The 9176-nt window shown below is 37.9% G+C and overlaps 1 long non-coding RNA gene across 1 annotated transcript; it reads left to right on the forward strand.

Annotated features, from left to right (window-relative positions):
• The first annotated feature begins 299 nt into the window (after positions 1-299).
• On the forward strand, positions 300-8676 carry LOC149919917 (uncharacterized). Its single transcript, XR_016471288.1, has 3 exons — positions 300-638; positions 5990-6048; positions 8039-8676. It is a non-coding gene; the product is annotated as an uncharacterized LOC149919917 (long non-coding RNA).
• Positions 8677-9176: the final 500 nt, after the last annotated feature.

Raw genomic sequence — 9176 nt, forward strand, 5'->3', positions numbered from 1 at the left:
TGCTTGAGCAAGAGACATGTGAGTACCCCTGAGATGACCATCTTCCTTGAGATAAGCCCACACAAAAGACCATTTCACGGCCATTAAGCTGCAGTTTATCTCTCTCTTGTTGCCCCTGGCTTTGTCCATCTGTGTCTCTCAGACAAAGGATTTCTCAACCCCTGCCCAGGACTTGCCTGGACTTGTTCACCTGTGTTCCCAGCAAGCTTTGAGACAATGATGTAAAAGAATAATCTCTTACAGGGGTGTAGAGAGGCAGTAAAACTGCTGGGTATGAACTTACTGAGGAAGGATGACTGGGTCCAGACCACACTGGGCTGATCAATAAAAGCAGAGGGATGACAGGGTGAGAGCTGGCAGGCACATCCTCCACTATAGATTTAGGTGAGTGACTACTGATGCTTTCCCCATTTCTGAACCGGTGTGGAATTCAGTTCCACACCTTTGCTTCATCCACACTTCCATGTCAGACAGCATTCCATTAGATTGTCCCTCTGCTGCCATCTGTCACATGGCAACAAAATGGAACAGGATATTGGCAGGTTGGTCCAGTTTCTGCTGCCACACCACCATCATCCACCTCTGATGTCTTGGAACAATATAATTAAATCGGAGGCATTACTTTCAGAGCAGTGCTTGTAAGTATATTTATGGTTTTATGGACTAGTAATATTTCTCTGGCTCAATCCATATAAAGCAACTCTACCTTCCTGAGACAGATCTATCAATATGGGCTCCAGGTACAAGCTGGTATAGTAAGATTTTGGTTTAAACGTTATGACATATTAATTTCATTTATGTATTAAAATTTACACAGAAATTGCAATATTAAAATTGAACCTGTTGTGAAATTCAGGGTTAAAACCAAAATACATATAGAATATTGGGAATTATTTCTTCTATGTTTATACATTCATATAAATACTGCAATCATAAAAAAATATTAATAGAACATGTTCTGATTAACAACTCGATTACCCTTCAAATTCAATTTTTTACAGAACTTTATGCCAGCCCTTGTATTTAGTCCATGAATATGAGTTTAAGAATATAAATTTAATACTCTGATTTAAGTACAAATATGGAAAAGCGTACAGCTATCTGTTCAGATGTTGGCACTTGGGGGGCTACAGCCCGAGAAGAGGTCAGGCTGTCATGTGTCAGATACAGCCTGTTCCAGCCACTCCAAAGGCCCCAGTGCGTGACAGGGCCAGGCCCAACAGCTACCCTGAGGCACCTGGGGAGAGCATGGGGATGCGAGAGTAAAAAAGATGGCACAGGGGGAACAGGAGGGAACAAAACACAGTGAGAAAGAGCAGTGGGAATACTGAAGTCAAAAGAGGGGCTCCTTGGTGGAGTAGATAACCTCACCGCTACCACTGTATGACCCCATGCTGGAATATGTTAATCCTGAAGGAATGACTGAAACCCACAGGGCTGACCCACACTGGAGCAGGGAAAAGTGTAAAGAGGAAGCAGTGCTAGAGAAGACCTCTTGTAGACTGAACCCTCCTCCTGTACTGCTTGGGTGGGAAGAGGTTGAGGAGTCGTGGTTGGAGAACTGAAGCTGAGCCTGGGAAAGGAGAGGAGGAAAGGTGTTGCTTTAATATTTACCTTCTTCATTCCCTGAGGGATCGAGCAGCTGGGTAAGTTTTGCCACCAGCCAGGGTCAACCCACTTAAGCACAGAGGTCTTTCTTTTGAACACAGGAAGTCAAATTGAGTTTTCATTTTAAGAACAACAAACACACCCATGTTATTCAAAGCAACATACAATTAGGATGAAAATAAGACAAAATGCTGCACAATCTGCATCAGAGTACAGACAGAAAAAGATAAAACCCTTGTTCCTCTATGTTTCTGCTCACTGTTATATATATATAAACCCAAACGTCTCTATCATAGAATCCTTACAGTTGGAAAGGACATCTGAGGACTATCTAATCCAACTCCCCTGCAATGAACAGGGATATCCACAACTCAGTCTGTTTGTCGAGGTCCTGATCCAGCCTGACCTTGAAAGGCTCCAGGGATGGGGCATTAACCACATGTCTGGGCAACCTGTTCCAGTGCCTAACCACTCTCAGTGTAAACATTTTCCTTATGTCCAACCTAAATCTACTCTCTTTGTGCTTGAAACTCTTTCCCCTTGTTCTATTGCTTCAGAACCTGCTAAAGAGTCTGTCCTCTTCTTTTCTGTAGCTCCTCTTTTAATACTGAAAGGCCACTATCAGGTCACTTTGCAGCCTTTTCTGCTCCAGGCTGAACAGCCCAAACTCTTTCAGCCTTTCCTCATAGCAGAGGTGTTCCATCCCTTGGATCACTTTTGTGGCCCTCCTGTGGATGCGCTCCAACAGATCAATGTCTCTTCTGTACTGAGGACTCCACATCTGGACTCAGTACTCCAGGTGAGGCCTCACCAGCAGAGTAGCGGGGTAGGACCTCCCTTGACCTGCTGGGATACTGTTGGCTTTCAGGGATGCAAAGGCACATTGCTGGCTTATGTCCCATCCACCTGTACCCCCAAGTCTTTTTTCTTTTATTCCCCAGCTTGAATTGGTAGTGAAGGTTACCTTGACCCAGGTGCAAGGTCATGCATTTGGATTTGTTGAAACTCACTGAGATTTTCCTGGACCCACTGCTCAAGCTTACCTAGGTTCTAGGTCCCTCTAAGTAGCATTCCGTCCCTCTGGTGTGTTGACTGTACCCCACTACTTGGTGTTATCAGCAAACTTGCTGAAGATGCACTCGTCCCCATTGTCAATGTCATTGCTGAAGATTATTAGAGTACTGGTCCCAGCACTGAGCCCTGGGGGACACCACTCATCACTGATCTCCATCCAGACATGGAGCAATTGACCACCGCTCTCTACGCTTGATCCTGCAGCCAGTTATTTGTCCATTGAAACGTCCACCCATCAAATCCATATCTTTCCAATACAGAGAGAAGGATGTTGTGGGGTACCATGTCAAAGGCCTTACTGAAGTCCATGTAGATGTCATCTGTGGCACTTCCCTTGTCCACTGACATTCCCTAATGAAGCCATGCTGGTTCTCCCATACCACCTTCCTAGGACAAAAATTATTCTAAGTTATAGAATTGGATTTGTTGCTTTCTAATATATATCTGTACTTAAGTAAGTACATTCATATTTACACAATACTTTTGATAGCCCTAGATCTTACATAAATTTTACCACTTTCCATTTGTTAATGCTATTAGTAAGGCTATTTTCTTTTCATAGAGTTAGAAGAAGGGAAGGAAATAAATTCTGGAGCTGTCCTGCTGTGGTCATACTCCCTAGCTGACTGCATCTCACACGGCACTCCAGAAGGGTGTAAGAACACATTCATATGCACATTGGAAACAATCTTGCAATTTGGGAATTCTGATGATTTTTGCCATGTTCCTAGTATCACTATTATCTATCCTTCACAGCATACTCTGCAGCTGTCTCTCTACTTGACAAAGTAACTCACACAAGGCAATGCACACAGCTATTAAATGAGCGGTAGAGAGACTGAATTACTCCTCATTCGCACATTCCACAATACTCATTATGCTGAGGCAAATGGAGTGTTCAGCCACTTCAAAACTGGGGCCTCACATGCCCGAAAAGGGAAATTTAGACTGAAACATTATCACCTAAATTCAAATTTTCAGGAGAATTATGAGAAGATAATAATGCCAAGAATCAAAATTTGAAGTTCAAACACCTAGAGTCTTCCTTAATTCTCTCTAAAGCAGTAAAAAGAATGGTAGTCAAGAAAAATGAAGTTATAGGGGTACATTACTAACGTTTGTATTAAGGAAGGAATTGCACTATTTAATTCACCTTCTAAACTGTCTATTTCCCAAAACATAAATATCTTATCCTCCTGCCTGCTTGGAAGTGTTCTTCTAAGTGGAAATCTCTCAGAACTGGTATCGATGAAGTCCCTCTGATAATCTTCAAATTTGTCACAATCAATCCTGGAGATACTGGCCAGGATAAGCTGATGTTAAGGAGTTTTTCCCCCAGCTTAGATGGATTCCTGCAGCAATAACAGGAAAAAGGAGAGGGGAAATTGAAATGAAGTATTCAGTGGGCTATCATTATGATATGAAGAACATTACTTCTGTAAAATAATCTCCCTGCCTCTTAGGTCTTCAGGTATTTCTGTCCTCAGTTAGATGAGCTGTATAATTCAAAAATATGGCAATACATACACCTAATTCTTAAAACTTCTGAGAATTATAAGTGTAAAAAGTGCAGAAAAATAGTCATAAAATCCAAGTAAAATAAAGTGTTTCCTGGATCTAGTAGCTTGTCTAAATATTTCATGCAGTATAATTCATCAACTTTAATTATATCTACTTGTTTGCATTATGAAGGTCAAATACGAGAACAGATTTGAACTCCAGATACTTTTACTTCTCTCTACCACTCCCATGTATCAATGCCTTGTACGGTGAACAAAAATAAACATTTCACTAACTTGATAGTGTATGGAAGAGATAAGTTGAAAAAGATGTAGATGATTAGTGACACTCCATTCAAAAGAGACCTGGAAAAAGGTCAAGAAATTACACAGTAAGAAATATTCAAATGTCCATTTAACACAAGAGTTATCTCTAGGTTATCATGGTTGCATTGTTTTATTAGGATTATAAGATAGAGAAGTAATATGACTTGCAAAAGCAAACCAGAGAGATTTAATTTCTTTTCACTTCCTGAAGGTCCATTTCAGAGGCTTCAATCCTGAGTCAGGGAAGATTTTATTTATTTTTTTAAATTTTTGGTATATTCTTCAAACATAATCCCAGCATAGAGTTAACATACAGTGGAATAGAGATCAGGCACTTTAGGTGTGCCCCGGGGGATAATTCTCATCATGTTTTGTAATGGTAATTTTGGTTCAATAGTTGCTAGAACATTATTTTTATTGGTACTGCTGGATTCTGAAATTATGCTCAGCAGGTTGGGCGATCCTGCAGAGATTTCAAACACAATATTGCAAATCATACAATAAAGCGTGTTACTTTAATCCCTGCATTAGGGACAGACGGTCTTTTCAGATAAATTGAAAACCATTTCAGACATTCCCACAGCTAAGTGTATAAGGCCAACCTGAACCTGCTTTCTACGTTTAAAAAAATTTGGGTTGGAGGCCATCAGCAAATACAGCTGACATAATTCAACCTCTAGCATAACATGCTTGCGGTCCAAAAATAACTAAGAAAAAGGCTCCTTCATTAAGTTCTGACCTTGATGTTGTTGATGTTTTTGTACATTTTTAGGCATACAGATAATAATCTTCCTGACTATGATTTCATTATTCATAAAGTTAGCAAGTATTGAAATGAAAGGTTCAGTACTGCCTTTAGTAGTAATGGTTATTAGTTATGTCATTGCATGCATTTTTTATTAAAAATCTTATAAATACATTTTTTGAAATGTCAGAAAAATGCAATATCAAAGTAGTAAAATAACTTACTTGAATGATATTATGGAAATCTCTTTCGCTTACTGTTTACAAGTGTGTGTTTTGGATGTTTTAAGGCCACAAATGAGAGATGGTAGGGCCTTTTTTTTTTTTTTTATGATTTGCTCTCCTCTGTGTGCTGTGTGAGGGTTGTGACATGTGGCACTTCTTTTTATTCCTGCCAAAGTAAAGAAGTTGTAAAGACAGTCATAACTACTACCATTTGCTTTATAAACATTTATGTTTAATCCACTTAACAAATCCATAACAAAAAATATTATACTTGTGCTTAAATTTGTTTCCATTCATTAATGTAGCATCAGTGAAATTACTAAGATAGACTACTTTCAGTAAAAGATGGAAATTTCATAGTCAAATCTGCATATTAAATTTAACAAAAAAAAAATGTTCTTTTTATTTTTACAGCTTTTTAAAAAGTCACCGGATGTGCTCTGATATAGCAGTGTTTTATAATTTCTTCAACACAAGCAGTGCGCTTCACACTTTGGGGTTTCTCTTCACAGGCACTGGAGTGCAGAGCCAGCACAGTGGCCACCTTCTGAAGGCAGACAGTTCCTTGCAGGTACATTTGATGAAATCTGGTTAGCATTGGACTCAATTGAGGTCCCTTTCAACCCCTGCAATTCTGTGATTCTGTGAAATATCACTGCATTGTACATCAAGACTATTTATGTAGCAAAGCTTTAAAAATGGATAACATCGTGCAAATTGTCACAAAAGCTGTGAATTTAATTAAGTCTAATTAAACTCCAGGAATTCTTTAGGAGTATGGATGTTGATTATGGGATCATCATTTACTTTCCTAAAGGAATGTGGCCAAGTCGGGCTAAAATGCTAAAGAAGATTTTATTGTTTGCAAAGTGAAATCAAGTCACCTTATGGAATCAAAAGGAAAATTTGTGCCAGAAAATGAAGATTAAAAATGGCTCACAGTTTTAACATTTTTGGTAGATTTGACACTCATTTAAATGACTTAAACATGCATCTTCAAGGTAAAAATCAACTTATCTGTGCTATGTTTCAAACCATAATAGCATTCAAAATGAAACTTAAATTGTGGCAAGCTCAAATTATGGAAAATAGTTTCACATATCTTGATGCATTGGGTGAAGACAGTGAACAGCAAAACATATGCAGCCATGCTTTCTATTTTAATAAAGGAATCTGATAATAGGTTTCAAGATTTCAAAAAAAAACTTTTTTTTTTTTTTTTGTATATTTGTGACTCCATTTTCAGTTGACATGAATACGTTGCCTGCAAATTTTAAAATTGAGTTGTAATCAGACATGTTACTCAAAGAAAAAGTTGGTCATGTCTTTTAACCAGGCTTTTATAAGACTTATCTTACCAGAGAAAAATATCTTTTACTTCACAGTCATGGCTTTTTCTTCTTGTTGGTTTTTGGCAGTATGTACATTTATGAACAATTATTGTCAAGGATGAAGCACAGGAAGAATAATTCCATTAAAAATCTCTGATGTGCACCCTGAGAACTCACTAAGAACTGTAGCTTCTTTCGTTGAACTGGACACTGATCACAAAAGCACGGTCACATATCTCATAAGTTTTATGTTTTTATTGTTCTCAGTTTTTTACATGTTAATAAAAAAAAATACATTAAAAATAAGTTTGTTACTTATACACATTAACTAAATAGTATTTTTTATGTGCAGCCCAAGACAGTTCCAGTTTGCTCAATACAGCCCGGGCAAGCCAAAAAGTTGGACACTCATGTCTTAGCACATAGACAGTAGCATTAAATCATCTTAATGTTGTTTTCACTTAGAGCAGTTTTAGCAGAATTACTACTTACAAATAATACTTGTTCACATACACCATTAATTCAGAGTTCAAGAACTACATGAAGTCAGTTTTGTGACCTCGATCTGATTGCCAGAAGCTAAATGTCTACATCGATAAAACTACAGCCTAATTAGCACACTGGTAAACAATGTCAGTAGAGTTGCCAGGTACTAAACAGGCAAAAAGACAGACCTATTCTGTCTCTCTTCTGAAACATACCTCCAAACAAGGCATATTACTGGGATGAGAAATTTTTACTGCTGTTCCTCATGCTGAACCTAGTTTTTGCTCAGAGCAGAAGAGTGAAGTCTTCAGGGATGTATATTAAGTGTTTTTCTCGGAAATGAAATCTTTACAAGTAATTAAGTATATCACTTAATGAGTCCAATTTTAGTGGGGCTATTATCACAATAAGCAGAATAATATATTTTTGCTCTTAAATTCCCATATCACTTTTGGAAGGAAAGATCTGCTTTTTGCATTTTCATTTTGCTTTTCTTAACAGAAATCTATTCTATATGTTTCAACATTTTATTCAACTTATATGTTACCTCAGCATAAATACATTAGATGATGGTACTTAGTAACACGTTAACCTCACTTCCTTGTGAAATCATAAACAACTCCTGCTCCAAAATAGCAATAGCACAAGCCTTTTCAAGAACACACTTAACAAGATAGAATAGTTTTTAAAAAATACATTACCATGTAACACTCTTAAACATATGTACTATTTTCTCAATTACAGTATGCTGTAAGAAGGTGTTTAAGAAGAATTACCAAAGGTCAAGCCCTCAGAATTGTTTGAACTGTAAGATCTGCAAGCATGGAAACAAACGTATGAAAAACAAAACAAAACAAACAAACAAACAAAAACCTGGCTGTTCAGGGGTGATGTCTGAGCTTTGCACAATTTTGCTATGGCTGAGTGAGATTTAAGAAGCCTGAACCTGTGTTCGTGAAAGTGATCCATGACCCAGTAAAACTGCAAAGCTGTTGCGCAAAAGCCTAAAATGCAAATTGCAGTCTATTATGATTTGCTCAGTATCAGGAGTTATCTATTAATTTACATAATGCAAGGGAGTCTCTTCTCTATGCAGTCATTCCACAGACAGCTCTTTCAGTGTGTGGCCTCCAAAGAATATTGTGTAAGATATAGGAGGTCAGAGCAATATTCCTAACTTCTTTGTAAAAACTAGAGCAGCATCTTATTCTACCTGAAACTCTAATCAGTCTCATTCACTCGACAAAAATATTCATGAATATCATTACATTTATTCTGTTTGACATAACAAACAGTTGTACAGGAGGCCACAGATGTTGGCTGTGGCAGGGAGTGAATAGAGGAGATACCCTGAAATGAATATGTTCCCTTGCAAAGGTGATTTCCTTTGGGCAAAAATTCTGGTCTGACACGACAGACAACATAGATTGGAAATAAATAAATAAATAAATAAATAAATAAATAAATAAATAAATAAATAAATAAATAGATAGATAAATAAATAGGTTTCATGATCAAGCTTAGCAAGGAGAGGTTAATAGGTCATATTCTATCTATATGCCAGACAGAAGTGCAGTACTGCAGAACTCTATCCTAAGACCTATCCTGATTTACATCTGTGAAGTAAACAATCTGGAGGAGGTGAAACAGCATGCACTATCATCAGGTTTGCAGTCAAAATCAAATTAAGGGGTGCCTGTCAACACACTTAAGGGCAGGCTTGCTATCCAGAGGATCCAGACAGGCTGGAATAATGGGCTCCATGAAATTCATTGCAGACAAATGCTAGGACCTGCCCCTGGGAAGAAGTTAGACTTAGATTGCAAATGTATCTGTGACTCTGTTACATTCAAAATCGTGTTATGGGAAAAAGGGAACATCT

Source organism: Phasianus colchicus, chromosome 1, assembly GCF_987193195.1.
Source record: "Phasianus colchicus chromosome 1, bPhaCol1.hap1.1, whole genome shotgun sequence".
Taxonomy (NCBI): domain Eukaryota; kingdom Metazoa; phylum Chordata; class Aves; order Galliformes; family Phasianidae; genus Phasianus; species Phasianus colchicus.